We start from the raw sequence: 19993 nt of genomic DNA on the forward strand, positions 1-19993 counted from the left end.
ATTATGAGATAATACATAAATTAATATGTTAGAAAATTGGAGTTTTAATAAAAAAAAAAAAGAAATAAGAATTACTTATTAAAAATTACAGAATGTAACAAGTTATAATTAGACTGAAAGACATGCTGATTCCATCGAGAGACAGAAATTATTATCGAAGAACAAATAAGTCAAAATAAATTATTCAAAAAAGCATTCATTAAAATAAATTTCAGAGGAAGGAAGCCATATAAACTATGTAAATACAAATGTTTAAACCATAAATATACACATTTTAAGAAATTTCAAGAACATTATCCCGAGAGACTATCAAAATACAATGTATCTCTGCGTGCAACGTAACTTAAAACGAATGATTTCAATGTCGACCTAAGTGCCTCAAGAGGAAACGAAACAGTGTCAAATTTCATGCGTTCAATTAGCGCTCACATATCGAATCTTAAAATTTCTCTTACGTTAGCACGAATGGTAAGTACAGCCTTGTGTTCCGATGTTCCGATCCTTTCACATGAGCTAGAGAACCTAATCGTGCATGTAATTGAACAAAGAATATTCCTCTTTAAAACGCGTTTGGCTGTCAAGCTAAAACTTGCAAAAATTTCAATAAAATACAAATTTGGTCTCGAGACTATTGAAGATTAAATAATTTAACATCTGTCGTAGTATTTGATTTTTTAACGTCGCCAAATTCACGAATCCAGTCCAGATTAATTTTCTTAGTTCCTGAATGAAAAGTCCTGTCACCCATTTCTGGATTACATGGCGGCCAACGTGTTAATTGTGGTGTCTCACATAAATTCCCTAGATCTAGTCACGGGAAACTGGTGGCGAGCCTGAGTTCGATATGCGGCTCGGGTTATTTTTGTGTTATGGGATTCCTGTTCCATATGGCAAAGTTTTACACTGTAGCCCTTTAACTATGTTGATCGCTAACGATTGTTGAATAAAATTGTCGATATTGTAAATTTGACGTTTAATTAACCCTTGCTCCGAAAAACCAGAGAATATACGAACTCTACGATAACTGCACAAGGTTAGTCGTTAGGCAAGTTGTTAAATCGAATGACACGTTGCAAGAACACGGAATTACACACGCTTGTACTTTGACGATAACGTGTTAATAAAAGACCCTGTTCATATCTTAACAGGTGTATCATTATTGGTAAGGAATGTAACATTAATAAAATCAGTATATTCGATTTAATAAGATTTCACGTGCTTTTTTCGAGAGGACCACATGTTAACGGTCAGCTTTCGCGGGAGTCTTAATTTTCCCGCCATTTCTCAAACAACGAATCCCGTGAAAATTATCGCCCAGTTCGATGTTATCGCCAAGAGTGGATCTCGACTGAGCTAGCGCTAATTGCTTGTTTCGCTGGTCTCGTCCACCCGGCTTCTTTTTAGCTGGATTTAATGCTTCCCAGACTGTATTTTCGCTGGGTACGGTTCCACGGAGCGCGAAAGTATCGTCCTGTTTCTCATTGTTAACGGCGTGGGGCCTGCTGTAACCGCTGTCCTCCGGTGTACGTTTATTACCGAGCAAGAAATTTGCGAATTAGTAGAAATAAAACACGGGGAACTCGCGTCCGACGGTGGAAGAGGGACGTTGCGGGGGCGAGAGGTGGACGGGAACGGAGCGAGCGAGAGGAGCATTAGTTAATTAGGTTAGGCAGGAGCGTGACGTCGTAATTATTGCAACGTAGCTCCAACTAGCATGCCTGCATGGCTGCAGGTCTGCTTGCCTGCCACAACAAAGTTATTAATTGCTTCCTACCATTCCAGCCTAGGTAAACCCTCGGCGCACGACGTTGGCCCACCTGCATACCTGCGTAATAGCTTCGCGATTCATCATTGTATTTTATCGGTTCGTCTAGTGCCCGACCCCGACGGACAGGTTATCATTCGTTGGTCGCGCGCTGGAGAGAGAAAAGATTGATGGCTGATGGATTAAGTGTGTCTTTGCCGACGATGGAATTTCAAGTGGTGTTTAAACGCGTAGCGATACGGTGGAGGTATGTGTCGGACAACCGATAGGAGTCGCGTTACGCTACCTTGCTTGGATGAAGTTTATATGGAAATTCAGTTGGTAATGGAAATTATATAGGAAATCTATTGGTATTGAGGATTGTAAAATAATTGTATTAATTATTTAGTTTACAAGGGAACTCAATTAATTAGAAAGTTTATAAGGAAGTTTATAAATAATTTGGTTTATAAGAAAACTGATTCTAAAATGTAGTTTATAAGGAAATTTGATCGATTATGCAGTTCACATGGAAATTTTAATAATAATGAAGTTTACAAGGAAATTCTATAAGTAAAGAGGTTTATAAGGAAGCTGCATCTGCAATGTGGTTTATACGGGAATTCTATCGATTATGTAGTTTACATGGAAATTCTAATAATAATATGGTTTATAAGAAAACTGGATCTACAATGTAGTAGTAGTAGTTTATAAGGAAATTCCAACGATTGTGTAGTTTACAAGGAAATCCTAACAATAATAAAGTTTATAATGAAATTCCATAAATAATATGGTTCCTAAGAAAATTGGATCTGGACAATGTAGTTTATATGAAAATTCTATCAATTATGTAGACTATAAGAAAAAATCCAATTAAACATTTCGTCTTATAAATTCGTTCTCTCTCTCTCGATTTTTTTGAAACAAAGATAAAATTAATGTTCACGATACATCATTAATTGTAAAATATTAATAATATAATACACGTGATATATGTACCTAAACAAATAAGCACATAATGAGGGTTATATTACAAGGTTTTCCAAGAGCTGGAAATAATTTTGTTGAAATGTTCTCATCGAAGCATCCAATATATCAAAGCGAACGAGTTTGTAAATATCACCGCAGTGAATAATGTCCGACAAAAATGAATACAGAAAAGCCTTAATGATCCAGGCAAACGAGTATATGTATTTTCCAGATAAATTGGATAGAATAGGAAAAGTGTAATTCTGTAAAATTACAGAACAAAATACGATCTGAATCGGTTCAACCTCCACCAAACGTTCATCAAGTATTTTCTCTTGATATGGAAATGGTTCTGGTATCTTCCGCCTCGCATCACAAAAAGGAATAATAGCGCATTCAACGTACGATCGCTTGGAGATTAAATGTATTGTAGTTGGCTTATGATCAGGGAATCCATATACCGTGAAGCGCATATCGGAATTCGCGTTATTGCGCAAAATTTAATATGTTCCGACGGCGGAGATTTATAGAAAATGAACGAAAGTCGATCTTCGAACAGGCATGAAATGTTTGAAATCCATTGACTTGAACGTCATAGAATAATCGTACTGCAATAATATCAGTGACCCCGGTGAATAAGAGTTGATTAAATTTTACGCAACAGCAAGTTTTTTGTAATCGTTTCGATAAATACCGAAACGCGAGTTTATTTTTCGATGAACGACGAAGCTCAGTTCCTACATAACAACAGAAAAATAACTAATAATCAAGGAACTCAAAAAAAAAAAAACACAGACGTATTATTAAAGCTCTAATAGAGAAATTAAAATGAAGAAGTCATCGAATTACGATTACTCTATAAACATTTTTCCGGTTACCTCAAACCGTATAAGGACATTCATTTTCGACACGTTTCTCAATATGTTAAATTCTTTCTAAAAATCTGAACAAAATTCATGTGTACTCTTCAAACCTTCCGAATTGTGCTTAGAATTAAACAGTTTACGAACAACCTAACCTAAGGGAGTTCTTCCCAATTGGTTTACGAGATACTACATTCTAAATTTATCTGGACTCGAATGACACTGGTTTGCGGAGCAAGGGTTAATTAAACGTCAAATTTACAATATCGACAATTTTATTAACAATCGTCAGTGATCAACATAGTTAAAGGTCTAAAGTATAAAACATTGCCATATGGAACAGGAATAATTGCAATAATGTCTCTATAACTGCACAAGGTCGGGACTAACCTTGTGCAGTTGTCGTAGAGTTCGTATATTCTCTGATGTTTGCCGACGAGCTTCGAACATAGAGAAGTACAGCGAATAAAGAAGAGGATAGAGCGAAAACACCAGGGTATGTCGGTGAGACAATTAAATGCAACGGTGAAACTTTTTTATTATTAACATTTTTGTTGTAAAACTTTGTCCATCGCATTCCTGACATTTTTCTGATTAAAATGAGACTAAACACGACATAATTCGCAACATATTTACTTGTAACAACTTATTATGTATTATACAGGGTGTCCTAGAACTCCTGTAAGAACCGGAAATCGTCTGAGACGATTCTGAACAATTTCCTTTGCAAAAATGTAGAATGAGTCATCGTTTTTGAATTATTAACGAAAAACACCGACCAATCATAGCAACCGATTAGCGTGCGCTCAGCCGCAAGAGCATAAGTTCGAGGACTGGCTGGTTACGTCAGGTCGTGGCGTGATTTGTCGGCGTTTTTCGTTACTAATTCAAAAATGAAGCCCCCACCGACATTTTTGCAAAGGAAATTGTTGTTCAGAATCGTCTCAGACGATATCCGGTTCTTACAGGAGTTCTGGGACACCCTGTATAATTGTAGGATTCTCGAGGAATGTGGAAGGTTCAAAAGGAAGATTTATATATATATATATTATATTAAAGCTCGCAATACACAACGCAGAAACTAATCGCTAGACTGAACACTAAAGACTAACTCGCTCGCCGAACTTTCATACGTTTTTATCCATTCATCCTCTTGCATTCATCTCGCTTACACTCTGTTCCACGGATTCATCGGTTACAGTCACACAACGTTTATTCTTCGCTATCATTCGGCTTTCGGCGTCGGTCATCGGTGATCTCATATAAACATTTATACCTATCATTCGATCTTAAACATTCTTTCAATATGCTTTCTCAGTCAAACGAACTTCCAAACATATCGGCGCTGGTCTGTCGCGCCATGACCGTCGCTCTCACGCAACACACATACACACACGCACTCGCCACTCACCCCACATAATAGATAATAAGTTGTTACAAGTAAATATGTTGCGAATTACGTCGTGTTTGGTCTCATTTTAATCAGAAAAATGTCAGAAATGTGATGGAAAAAGTTTTACAACAAAAATGTTAATAATAAAAAAGTTTCACCGTTGCATTAAATTGTCTCACCCAGTAATCCAATTACACGTCTTGTTTACACTACTCGGCGATCGAATTCTGAGACCTCTCAAGAGGTATACCCCGCAGTGGTGGGGGCTGGTTTCTGTGCATTTATCGTAGACAAATTCGTGCAGTTATGAGGACATTAATGTACTATTAAGAATATAGTACAGTAATTCTTGAGAAAATCGTGACTTAATCTAAGATCATGCTAAGTAAACTAGCCTAACGAGGGTTGCGAAGGAAAGGCAGTTCAAGTTTTCCCCGGGTTGATCTATGATCTCCTTGGCAAATAACTGGCGTCTCCCTTCCTCTCTCCGCGCTATGAACTAGCATATAATGTTCCTTCCCCGTTAAAAGCATTTTCATTAAATTCTTTAGGTGACGAAACGCGATAGGTAGATAATGCAGTCAGTGGACGCGGGGGGGGGGGGGGCGCCCCGGAGAGCGTATGGAAGAACTTTTCAAGTACTTGAAGCACTTGGCGCTTCGGGATTCGTCGATCTCCCCTTGACTAGGTAAATCTGTCCGCCAAAGAATCTCTTTCGTCTTTTCGCTCATTTTCCGCGGCGCTCGCGAGAGTTTAATCAAGATTTAGCCGAAGTAACCAGACATTCGTATAGAAAGAGAGAACGAGTTTTAATGCTGTCGAGATCTTGTCGCAGCGCCTTAACTGGAACTATCGTTATTGCCGCTGCCGTGGACAATGGGGAAGTTTCGAAGGAACCTTTGAATGTCCAGCCAGGACTCCAGCTGTGTGCTCCCGCCGGCACGTCTGACAAGTTGATTAAAACTACCGCTTGTTGTTTGTAAATTTTTAATAGAGCTCCTCTTCTTTCTCCTGGGCTTCGCGATTAAAGACAGGAATCGCGTTATCAGCTTTATAACGATGCATAGCGCCGGACTAAGTTTCTGGGGGATAATTGCCTGTGGTCCAATTGCTTCGTTCCAATTTTCAAAGGAATTTCCAACTGCAGTGAAATAGTTTCGCGGAGCTGCGGTTACTCAGGCTGGAATCTTAACACTTATGCTATTGACAGAGGTTATGGAGAATTGGTCTGAGATAGAAGATTAGCCTTTGAAATTCGATGGTTATTCATTAATGCAAGTTGTACTCGAATTATTCTTTTCTCTTTTATAGAAAATTGTTTCTTCCACTTTACAGGAGTGCTTCTTTTCCCATTTCTGAGATATTCAACTGGACTTTTTCTTAGAAACTATGTATATTATAGATGGAGTTCTCTTATGAACCACTTCATTAATGGAATTTCCTTGTAAACTTTATTATTGTTGGAGTTTCCTTGTAAACTACAAAATCGATAAAATTTCCTTCTAAACTACATTGCATATGTAGTTTTCTTGTAAATCATATTATTGATAGAATTTCCTTGTAAATTACAGAATTGATAGAACTTCCTTATAAACTACATTGCAGATGCAGCTTCCCTATAAACCTCTTTACTTATATGTACAATTTTCTTATAAACTTAATTATTTTGGGAGTTTCCTTGTAAACTGCACAAGCTATAGAATTTCCTTATAAACTTCATTATTGTTGGAGTTTCCTTGTAAACTACATAATTGATAAAATTCCCTCATAAACCACTTTATCAATAGAATTTCCATATGACCTGCTCAACAAACACAATTTCCATATAAACATTATCCTGACTCTGATAGAATCCTGCGCGGCAACTACCCAACGAAGTGAACTCAGACTTTAAATGGTTACACCTTATTTCAATCTCTCGTCCGAATTTTGTCCACTTTCGTCAGTAAACTTCCCTTATAAAAGTCAAATTCCGTCAGTGTTATTCGAATTTCGCGTAGAGCAACACTTCATCGAGCGTAAAACACTCTTTGCTGAACTCATTTTCCGTCTAGGCGTGGCGAGCCAGCAGTTTCTCGCGGGAACACACCCGAGCCCCATCGCTTCGGGCCTGAGTGATTACATTGGAAAATCGGAAGCTGAGTTTTTCCGGGGGGACGATCAGGAAGTTCCTGTTCCCGCTGCCTCGCTCTATCGCCCCGCATACATTCTATTTCCCAACTGGAAGTTTCCAGTTTATCGCGAATGATGGAGAAGGCGTCAATGGCACTTCGACGTTACGACGGTAAACGAGAGCAATAAGAACCGCCTGGCTCTCAACGATTGCTTCATTTCCGTAAAGAGGCAGCCTACCTGCTCTTCCGTTTCCATCGAGGCAACCTCTCTGTGTACGTACATCGATCCTGTCGGGCTTGCTAAACCATTTTCCGCGAAGCGCTGAAATCGTTTTTCCAGGAATTGACAGTCCCGCTTCTACCCCTGGGCGTGGGGAATGGGACGTGTGTTTGGTTTCGTTTACATCAGTTTCTTACAGTAGTGCCTTTCGCGCGAATCGTCCAACGGACGACGAAATCGCTCGTGAAATATCGAATCGAACGCGTGCGCGGTTTTCGATCACGGTTCCCGCGTTAATTCTGTGACGCAACTTTGAGTAAAGTCGCGGAGGTTTGTTGGAGTTTAATTGGGTGAAGTTTAATTAAGAATAATTAATGGATTATAAGTAGACAGTTTTGAGATTTGATTTGTGTTTTCGTTTATGGATACCCAAGTTTACAGCCAAAATGTACATTCAATGTCACAATTTTTTTTCTTGTGTGTTTTGGCCTGCTAAAATTGAAAATGACAATGAAAAATTTTTCTATGGATAGGGTTTTGTCATATGAATTTTTGAATTTTGTTTTTATTTTTTTCTCAGATACTTTCGCATTTTAGGCCACATCTCGAGTTAGAAACGTCCAATTGGGTCACGCAAGATGCCATATTAAAGGTAACTGAATTTCCAACGATTGTTTCTCACATTGTTTTCCAATTGGTTCAATAGTTTGTGTTACGGGCTAATATATATGAGAAACTTCGATATTTCGGCTAAAATAGAACACGAAAATTTCTTCCATCGCAATGCAAAAATAGAAACTGTCAAATTATGTCCAATTTCTTATAGTTTATGTATAGATCGCACTTTTACGAAGAAAAGAAGCTTTTGTTGAAGAAAATCTATGGATAAATACCGAAGAAAAATACAAAAACAGAGTAAAATTGGAATTTTACTTTAGGCCATAACTCATTTTTTTTTTTTAATGTTACTTAGGTCAATTACTTTCTGCATAGAAATGGTAATACCCATACAGTCACGGCTGGCCGATGAAACCGAGGTGGCGCTTTCTGCTATTTCTAAACGACGCGAGATACATAGTTGGCTCTTAGTGAGCAAAAGTGAGATATATATACTCTCTCTCCTCTACTGTCTGTCCCTTTCTACGTTGGCGCTCAGCGTGTAAATAGAATCGACACAATCAAGGGTGCACAAATTCTCAATTTTACTCTGTATTTGTATTTTTCTCCTATTTATACAAGAAACCTTTATTTAAATAATTTCGATGAGAAATACGATTAATTTTGACCTTTGCTTTGTCTTCTGTTTTCACAACAATCATCCCAATATCCTTGATAGCGCCGCTCAATAGTTTTGATATCTTGGTGAAACCGTTCACCGTGCTCGTCACTTACATCCCCAAGATTCTCCGGGATAAATCCAAGTGAGAATGTAAAAAATGAATTTTGAGCGACGTATTTACGCCTGTTAAAATTAAAATTGAAATTAAATGTACAAATTTTTTCATTTTGTCAAACCAAATAGAACAATAATATATATACCATATGTATTTTTGCATAATTTATCAGCAAATCTTCTACAACTTTCTTATAATAAGAATAAGTATACGAAACGTTTCTCCAAGAAATAGGAAAAAAATACAAAAACAGTAAAATTGAGAATCTTTGGTCCTTTACTCAATTGTTCATAACTTCGGTATTCATCCATAGATTTTCTTCAACAAAAGCTTGTATTCTTCGTAAAAGTGCGATCTATACGTGAACAATAAGAAACTGGACATAATTTGACAGTTTCTGTTTTTGCATTGCGATGGAAGAAATTTTCGTGTTCTATTTTAGCCAAAATATCGAAGTTTCTCATATATATTAGCCCGTAACACTTAAACTATTGAACCCATTGGAAAACAATGTTAGGAACAATTGTTGGAAATTCAGTTACCTTTAATATGGCATCTTGCGTGACCCAATTGGACGTTTCTAATTCGAGATATGGCCTAAAATGCGAAAATATCTGAGAAAAAAATAAAAAAAAAATTCAAAAATTCATATAAAAAAAATCTATCCATAGAAACATTTTTCTTGCGATTTTCAAGTTTAGTAGGCCAAAATACATGAGAAAAAAATTGTGGTATTGAATGTACATTTCTTTTTTTTAATTTTGTAAACTAGTGAAATTGACACGAACCTTCTAGACAACCCAATACTTATAGAATGGTGATGTAACAAAATATCATGTAACAATGTATCAATGTTTAGTCGGAACAACAAATAAACGACAATTCCGACAAAAACAACTCGTTACGTGTTGAAAATCTGACCAACTAAAATTCAGTACGTCTCAGTTAAAATACCAGAAAACCTAAATTCTCCAAAAACATTTTTCAAATTTACCACGCGCCAAACCAAAGACTATGAACGGTTCGTAAATGTTTAGACAAGATATCCGTGTTTGCGCTGGTGAAACATTAATTTTTTTCTATGGCGAACTGTGTCCGACGTGCAACGTAGTATTTAACGTAAAAATAAAAACATTCTTCGAAATCACCACATCGAGCTTGCACAGCCCGATATATTTCCCGACTCATAGACGTGCTCTGGAATATTTTTACACAATGCGCCAACAAACATCGCATACAAGCGAAAAGTAAAAATAATGTTTCGGTAGAACGCAAACGAAGGGTAACAAAATCGAAATGTTTTTATTTTTGATATGATGCGTGTTTACGTGTACGGTTTTATTATGAAAATGTTGGAGTCTCTGCGTTTACGTATAGATGAATCTTCATCACTGTCATTAGTAGAACAGGCTGTTGAAGTTTGGCTGAACAGTTTACGAACATCGTACGTAGAGACTGAAGCAGTCTTGAAGGAGAAATTCAGGAGCGAAACTACATTAGGAGTCTAAGTATTAACACTTTATCTATTAGAGGTACTAGAAACTAATGTCGTTCATTTTACATTAAATTCAAATAAATAAATATATAATTAGTTTTTATTTTCGATTGAGTAGGTAATCGTCCTCATCTCAACAACCTTTTGCGATCTAGTGTGCAACGTTTGATCGATAGAATATACAGGATGTCTCAGAATTAGTGTAAGAACCGGAAATGGAGGATACCTGAGACGATCCTGAACAATTTTCTTTGCAAAAATGTTGGATGTCGCTTCGTTTTTGAATTATTAACGAAAAACCACCGATCAATCACGACGCCTGAACACACGAGAGGCTGACTCGAGCCAGCACGCTCGGGTCAGCCATTGGAGGCCAGTTATCGGGCCAACCTCTCACGGCTGAGCGCGGGCTACTCGGGCGCTGTGATTGGTCGGCAGTTTTTTGTGAATAATTCAAAAACTAAGCATCATCGGATAGTTTTGCAAAGGTAATTGTTGTTCAGAATCGATTCAGCTACCTTCCCCTTTCCCGTTCTTAGACTAATTCTGAGACACCCTGTATGAATAATAAACAAATATCAACACTCGCAGAAACGACATTACTTTCTGGTCCCCCTAATACATGCCTATTTAGAAACAATTTGCAATTTAGAAACGAATTTTTTACAGTAGTATATATTTATCTAGGCTGACGTTAATAAATACTGCATAATTTTATACCTAGAGGCAAGTTTCAAAAGCTTGAAAATCGTAAGCAGATAATTAATAACGCAGTGAATAAATTCTAGAAGGTAAATAATGAAATTAAGACGTTTATAAATAGCCTCTCGGTAAATAAACTGTTAAATATTTGTTGGATAATTTTTTTACAGAAAAGAATGCAATGAAATTTATGTAATGTTCCATTTCACAAAAGTTGACATTATAATATAGCACAAGTGTTATTAAAAATATTCATCTCCGAAGAAATTCTTTGAAATTCGTATTTATTTATTTTTCTGTCCATTTTTAATGTATAAATATTCTTAATTCTTTGACTGTATTAAATTATATTTTAAAAAATACTTCAAACCATAGTGCAAATTTAAGGGAAATTACATTAGAAGTTCAAGTATTAAATGTTTCTTGGGATTATTTTTTTATAGAGAAGAACTTATGTAATGTTTTTATAACTTTGAGTGCATTTTTTATATGTATAAAACTACTGAAAGGTTTCTGTGTGAAATAAATTGAAAAAATTACCAAATATACTAACATAAAGCGTACCTAAAAGTTTTTCAAAGTTTAAATAGAAACAAGAAAATTTTTCTCTTTAAAAAAAATTTTACGAAGAACATTTAACATTTGACCTTCTAATGTGGTCAAAATGACGCCTTACAGTGTAATTAACCATTCAGTGCTCCATCACAACCACAACTGGACAATTCACCTTTTCAAGAAAATTCAGAAAAATGGAATAACTCAGGTAAACAGTTACAAATGGAAGCAAAGAGTTTTAACGAATTTTATTACACGTAGAAAACCAGATAATATTTGTTAAAATATTTTTGTTCTATTCCTCACAGATTCCAAGTGTGTTTTCCTTAATTACTGATAATAATTAATGAAAAATATGCCTACGATAATTCTTATTCTATCTCGCTACCTCTACGCTCTCCAGAAATTACTGCCAAAGGAATTTACGGTGAAATGGATACACATTATCGATGATACGTAGAAGTTCCTAAATGAATATGTCAGTCAAAGTCTTTGCCGTTGAAATTGTATCGATGGAAACATCGACGGTGAAATCTTTGTCGATAACTTTAGTGCGAGGAGCTATCGCGAACAGACTTGAAATTAATTGTTCAACGTCTTCCGATTCCAATATTAACCCTTTGGACTCGGAGCCATTTTTTTACAGAATGTGCAACTAAGTCAATTTTAGGCTTCCTTGTTTGTCTTCACAAATTGGATCATGTCATACAGAGTATGTTTCTATGTCTTACTTTCTTATACAATGCTCTTTATCGCCTTTTTAAGGTCCAGACTATTCACATATTCTTTTTCCATGTGATACAAACTTATATTTATTATATACAGCCAGTCCTATAATTATTCGTACCTTCTATGTGTATCAAACAAATCTGTCTGAATTAAATAACAGGTTTGATATTTTCAAATATCTATTTCGAGTTTAAGTGAATGTGGTACCCTCCGATCGGGATGATTTTTGTATCATAGGTAGCCCTTGATCTGGCGATTACAATTGTAGTCATTTTGGCCCTTAACTCTCCCCAGGGGGCAAAAACTGAAATGGTCCAGAAAGTGCTTTTTTCACAGATCTCGGTGAATTCAATATTTCTAACTTTTTTTTCGTGGAGAAACATCAGTTTTTTATATTAACGGTATTCAATATTGCCGCCTCCAACGAAAACTACAACAAACCTAATCAGAATGTATTTCCTTGTAGACAGTATATAATATTCCCGCCCCCATCGAAAACTACATCAAACCTACACAGACAGTATGTACAACAACGGTATTCAATATTGCCACGCCCACCAAAAACTACACCAAACCTACTAAGACAGGATGTACTATGACGTGGCAGATTGCCGAGCGCCCCGTCGGTCGAAATAGCGTGATTAGCTTTAATCGTATTTTCTTAGGTTATCTAAACGAGTAAATAACATCTAGTCGCGAACACATTGTAACGCGCATTGTGTTTTTGTCGCTTTTGTGCGAATCGCGATGGAATTTGGGCTAACGTGAACGAAACTAGCACGTGTTAGAGAAGACGTAATTCTCGTGTCGGTTACCGGTCGCCCCGGTGACCTTTGACGCTACGGCAGCTCGGCAGCTTACACCGAATTTTGTAAAATCTCTCGCGTACAATATACTGTGTTATTTTAAACGAGTGCTGTGTTAGTTCGTCCCGTCTTGCCGTGAAGACGCCTTTCTCGGGCTTCCTTTCCTTGCCGACGATCCACGCCTCTCTCCGCGATTTGGGATAGCTAGCCGCGGTAAATTTCGCGAAGTTCGGCTTCTCACGCCGGTATCTCTCGATACCTGGCGCCCGGGTTTTCCCGAAGAGGCGTGAGAAGTCGGAAAACCCCAATTTTGCACGCTTGCCGATTCGGATCGCGGACCGCGTCGGGAAATCACGTTGCAGTACATTAACGGTATTAAATATTTCTGCCTCCACCAAAAACTACACCAAATCTACTCAGACACTATTTCCGTGTAGACAGTATGTAGATTAACAGCACCAAAAACTACACCAAACCTACTGAGACAGTATGTAGATTAACTGTATTCAATATTGCTGTTCCCGCCAAAAACAACCCCAAAGCTACCTAGACAGTAGATTTCGTTCCTGGTGCTATGATGTTCCTCTACGTAAAAAGAAAGTTTGAAATAACGTACTCACCATGATTGGTGTAAAAAAACACTTTTTGAACCATTCCAGCTTTTGATCTCTAGGAGGAGGGGGGAGTTAAGGGTCAATATGACCGCTATTGTAATCGCCAGGTCAAGGGCTATCTATGTTAAAAAAATCAGCTCGATCGGAGGGTACCCCATTTTCTTAAACCCAAGTAATATTTCATTATTAATACGTAAAAGTGTAAAATTTCTTCATGTACATATCTATAATGAAACATATTTGAAAAAACCTATCATTTAATTTAGGGAGATTTCTTTACTAGACATAGACGGTAGTAATATTTATAGAACTGACTTTTTATCTCAATACATGTACCATATTTTTATTTCATTTTTTGTTATATTTGAATAGAAACTTTCAAAGAATCATACACTTTTACAAGTTCTCCGCTCCCATAAGTTTATCCTATTCTATCACTAATAAATTTTGCCTGGGCTTACGATGTCCCTTCAGAAAAGACATCTAAGTGCAAAGGATTAACATACCATTCAGCGTTTGGTACTTGAACCTTTAAATTGTGTAAAATGTAAAGTTAGGAACCGGTCGGAATCGATCTAGCGAGTAGTAGCTTTATTACAACCTCTCACTCATCGCCGAGGGAACTTGGGAACGTAAATTTAACAGGCAGTCCACGCCGCGGAAATAAAAATAACAAGGCTCGGGTACGGTGGGAGAAAGTTGGCGCCGGGTTTGTTCATTAAGTCCTTCGCAGAACCTTAGAAGAATACCTGCGACCCAGTCTGCGAACTTGTCGAGAAGTTCCGGCGATTCCGACCTGATATATGTGTCGCATTCGAAGCTGTTTTATGTATAATAATTATCTTGTTTAAGGACCACTGCATCGCGCAGGCGACTGCGAGCGTTGCAAAGGCAAACGAGGTCTTAAATTTAACGAGCAAGACTGCTCCGTTTATTGCGATCGCTGGCTGAATCTGAAACTTCTAGACTATCGCTGCCACCATGTTTAAATAATTATCTCACCTTGCTACGCCGAATTTCTGACCCTTCTTAACCGACTTCGAAAAGGAGGAGGTTACTCAATTCGACATGTATTTTTTTTTTAAGGTATGTTCACCGATTACGCCGAGATAGCTTGACCAATCGGAATGAAACCTGTTGCATCTTGTAGTGCATGTCTCCTCGGTGGTCCCATTATCAAGATTTTTTGCGATATGTCATTTTTTACCCGTTTTTTGTGTGCAAAAAGGCAGTAATTTTTTACATCATCGATACGCGAATTATGTGTATACTAAATGCATCTTGTAAGGGATGTATATTAACCCTTCGACAACGAAGAGCGTCTATACACCCTCGAAAAATGGGCTCAGAGATGTTTATATTCTTTAAATCACTTTTTAAAAATATCAATTTATAGAGGATGATGAAACGAAACTTTTTCATATTTTCAGTTTATTGGATGTTTAGTTTCGGAAATAAAGATTGAGAAGTTGGAAGTTCGTTGCAATAATTGAATTTCAGGAAAAAGGTCTTCTAAGTTTTCAATTTTTATCTCTGAAACTAAACGTCGTATGAATAAACTGTAAATATAAACAAGTTACGTATTGTCATTTTATGTAAGATGATATTTTTTTTAAAATTCGATTATTCGACTGTTCTTTTTCCTTTGAGGCAATGAGTTCAAGGAATGCGTTAGGTTGCCGCGAGAAGTTTGCTTGTGGGTTTATCTTAACCCTTGATTACATTTTGAGTATAGAAATGATTTTTAATCATTTAAAAAGAAATATACAGGGTCACTCACGCAACTGGAATAGGTTGTACTTTCTAAACGGTTGGGCATAAAAAAAAATGTTACGAGTGAAAGTTAAATGATTTTGGATGGTCCGCAACATGCACCTAATTTTATGCACTTTTGTGCATCGGTGTATCAGGAAAATGCAACTGCACTTTTTTTTTAGTGGAAACATACATTTTTTAAGACACAGATCGATGCAGTTTCTTGTGCTCTATAAAGATGTATTAACATACTTACGCCCTAAACTTGTTAGTTAAGAAGTTATCGATGGTAAAAGTTATCCGAATGCAATGTAACTTTTGATGGTAACTTTTACCATCGATAACTTCCTAACGAACAAGTTTGGGGTATAAGTATGTTAATACTTTTTTGTAGAGCACAAAAAACTCCATCGATCTGTGCCGTCGAAAAATATAGATTTCTATTTTTAAGACAAAGTACAGTTGCATTTTTCTGATGCATCGATGCACAAAAAATTAATAAATTTAGTTGCACGTTATGCACCATCTAAAACCATTTAATTTTCAATTATAACATTTTTTTTTATTCCCAACCTTTTAGAAAGTACAGTCTGTTCTAGTTGCGTGGGACACCCTGTATGTATACAGTCAATCTGTATACATACAGGCAGGTATAAGTATGCGTACACTTTACGACTACTGAAAGAATTTGTCCAACCTAAATGATGGGTTTGATATTTTCAAATCAATTTTTCATTATAAATACATATGTTTGTGAAGATCATTCATGTACATATTTATAATGAAACATGTATTTGAAATTTACTTTAGAGCATACCAAAAATATACCGAAACATAACGAAACATTACATAAATACTTCCCTGTAAAAAAGTATCCTTGAGAGACATTTAATACTCCTAATGTGGTTTCTCTCCTTACTGCAACACGCGGAAGGAGGTATATGCGAGTCACGATAATTCAGGAAACCAACATCAAAGTTCTGTAGATCGCGCTTAGGGTCCCTTTGCAGATATACTCTAACGTTAGTTCACGATACATCAATCGCTATTGAGAGATAGCATGAAATTCCAGGAGTTGGACGAGTTGATTAGAATCTAGGGTATCGCAGTTTACACAAATTGTGTGCGCAAAAACTGTTTAACCGCTTCTTAACTACATCTGAATGCAGTTAATGTTATTTCTTAATTTCTTCCTCATGTATATTATTTTTATACTCACCAGTGCAGCATGTTGCAAATGTAAAGATATTACTTGAATATGTTTGATATTGTTTGAAAATATAATTGAAATCTTCTATAAATAAATCATTTTCTATAAATAAATAAATGTAACATGAAATTCATTATTATTATTCAAACAGTGGTTAATTAATTCATAGGAATTATATTCCAAAACTAATACTCGAAAATATCGATGGACGGAATATTTTTAAGAATTTATGTAACTTGCTGTTTGCAATCAGTCCAGTTCATTATTTATAGCCGATCAGGTTTGGATTCGATTTGGGTTAGAGCTATCCATATTATATTCAATATGCTGAAAATATCTGCAAAGAGATTTAAAATAATCATAAAATTTGTTATTAACAAATCTAGTTTAACGTTTACTTTTTTGGTCTGGGTTGAGTTTAGATAGGGTTACTTGTATTATATGCACAAAAGTGTCCTTTCCTAATTCAAATTCATGGAAAAGTTGTTTTGGAACAGTCTGATACAATTATCTATTTCATGTTTTGCTGGTACAATTATATCAGCAGTCATCACTTCCCAATACTAACGTAAACATTATTTTGTTTCAGATTTTCCTGGGATTCGACTGTGTGAGAGGATCTTTTGTGGTATGTTTTAGTAACCTTCTGTAGAATATTATACGACTGCTGTAGATTGTAAATTCACGGTTCTCATTCGTCAACTTGGAAGTATTATCCACGGAGGCAATACGTATTAATTTTTAGAAATGTATAGATTGAAATTGCACAGACGAAGCTGCTAGATCCAATAAAATATATTAGGTGGCATAAATTTCGGCGCGTGGCGAGCACGCGAATTAAGGGGGTATCCTGAATTAGGAGGTCTAAAAAAAGCGGGTTTTCCTGAATTTTTTTAGGATGGAAAATAATGATTAATTCTATCGAACCTTTTATCCTATTTTCATACATATTTGAGTAGTCTGTATAAATTTTTTTAACAAGAAATATTCAAATTTAGTTGACTGTGACGCACATTTGTAGGGCGCCTCACAATTAAAACCTCCTATCGGCGAGAAAGATGCAGGTCGTAATTTTGGTTTAACACAAAAACACCAAACGAAATTTTCATTTTTATACATTTTTCTTCTATGTGAAATAAGAAAAATGCGCAAGAATGGTGAAATGTGAAATGACTGCTAGTTTGAAAAAAAGAACGAGTTCTTTGGGTGACAAAAATCACTTTAACTCGATAAAAAAGTTGTTTACAATATTTTTTGTATGAATTTTCTTAGTTCACATAGAAGAAAAATGTATGAAAATGAAAATTCAATTTGGTTTTTCTGTGTCAAACCAAAAATACGACCTGTATCTTTCCCACCGATAGAAGGCTTCCTTTCTGAAGTGCTCTACAAATGTGGGTCGCAGTCGACTCAATTTGAATATTTGTTGAAAAAATTTATACAGACTACTCAAATATGTATGAAACTAGGATAAAAAGTTCGATAGAATTAATCATTTTTTTCCATCCTAAAAAAATTCACGAAAAACCGCTTTTTTAGACCTCCTAATTCAGGATATCCCCTTAATGGCGCCACCGTAGCCTACCGTCTCGGTGGCGCCACTATTTTGTATGCGTTCGTCGAAACAGTCGTGGCATCCACTTCTGGTCTAAATTCCCAGAATATGATAGCCGAATGTGGCCATAAAGACAGTTTTCTTAATTATTCAAGTCTTGCTCCTAATATCTGGAGTAGTGATTATATAACGATATTACTATGCGAGAGTGATTGGAATCGAAAAGAGATGTTTTTAGACTATGTCTTTTCAAATTGGAGGGTATTAACAACAACGTATTTGCTATTTTCCTGAATTCTATACGTCAATCTGAACCAAAATGTCTATTATTTCAAAATTCGAGGCAATTATACATATCAACGTATCAGTGATGCGATACCTCGAGTTCAATCAGAAGTAGGACGGTTCCAAATCTAAAACTCCATCGAAAATGTTGAGTAACATTTTATTGCAGGAATGTTCCTTTTAGACATACTTGACAATTTAACATTTTACCGATCGGTGACGTTTGGACATACGATAAAAATCGGCACTGATAATGATTTATAGCGAAAAAAAATTTGTTTCGTTTATAAAATGAAAAAACAAATAGTAATTATGGAAGGCGCACTACCGGACCGGGCTTAGAAGTTGCAGGATGGATAGAAGTTTAAAATAGAAAATCTTCAAGAAAATCGAGGGATACACACAGTTTTAAAAACACGATTGAAAATATAAAATTCAAGAATCTCGATTAAAAATACTTTAAATATTTTGTTTGTATTTTTTTCTATAAAAACTATCTAAAAACGAAAATTTTGAAAAAAAGACAATTGAATTTCGACTATTATTAAGAAAGTTATGAGCAAAAAACGAAAAAAGAGCGGTCTTTTTGAAAATTCGATATTTTTTTAACAAATAATCAGAAAAATCTCAAAATTTATCAGGAAGCCTCTTTTGAGGGGTACTAAAAAATATGAAAAAATTAAGAGAACCAGAAACAAAAATTTTTTGAACCGTCTGATTTGATGATATCGTTTATTTTCATAACATTAGTATTATACAAAATTTATTTTATCCATTTGAATCGTTTTATAAATTATATTTCTATATGAATTATATTTTTTTCTTCTAATAAAGAGCTCGCGTACCCCGAATATTTTCGAACACGATTATTTAAAATTGATCCTAGTACAAAAAAACTTTGATTCTACATTTTCTACATTTTCGACTATTTTTTGGTCGAAGAATCGCCTGCCACCCTTCAGCTTTATTTCAATTATTCACCTTTCAATCACTGATTGACTGGATACTAATGGAAAGAAACTTTCGATCTTTTGTTATTTGTCTCCTTAAAATACATTCATCGCGCTAAGTGGATCCACCAGCGAAAACATAACAGAGAGATTAACTGTACGGGATTCAATAATAACGGTATTACAGAAATTACAGTCTTCGCGTGATTAAATTAATCAATCAATCGTCCAATTAGCCGGACCTTACGGCGGAGTAAAATGGATTCGGGAAACATACGAACTAATTAATTATTAAATCAATGCTGGTCATGCAACGGATGTAATGAAACCAAGTGGACATTGCTGCACGCAATTGGCTTAAAGGGAGATAAATAATCCGAGATCGTGTTTAGCAGTAATGGCGGGGGCGTTATTCCGTCGCGACGTTTAATTATTTTCTCAGAAACTGGAAATTTTTATTTCGTGTAATGTCGTTGCCACGTGCTCGAAATTTGACGCCGACGTACCAGGCGTTTCAATAGTAACCAATCAAAATTTATAAGTATTTTTTGTATAAGTAAACAAATTATGTTGGCAAGGTTATTTTCAATACTGTAATCACTTTCCTAGTATTGTCAATTAATACAGGAGAAATTTAATT

General features: G+C 35.9%; 1 protein-coding gene across 2 annotated transcripts in view; it reads left to right on the plus strand.

Annotated features, from left to right (window-relative positions):
- LOC128892957 (uncharacterized) overlaps positions 1-19993 on the plus strand; it is a 628453-nt gene that overhangs the window by 250873 nt on the left and 357587 nt on the right. For both annotated transcript variants that reach the window (XM_054153641.1, XM_054153642.1), the window contains exon 3: positions 17153-17191. The gene's annotated coding sequence lies outside the window, so the exon portion shown is untranslated. The remainder of the gene's footprint in view (positions 1-17152; positions 17192-19993) is intronic.

Source organism: Hylaeus anthracinus, unplaced genomic scaffold (assembly GCF_026225885.1).
Source record: "Hylaeus anthracinus isolate JK02 unplaced genomic scaffold, UHH_iyHylAnth1.0_haploid 2, whole genome shotgun sequence".
NCBI classification, from domain to species: Eukaryota; Metazoa; Arthropoda; class Insecta; order Hymenoptera; family Colletidae; genus Hylaeus; species Hylaeus anthracinus.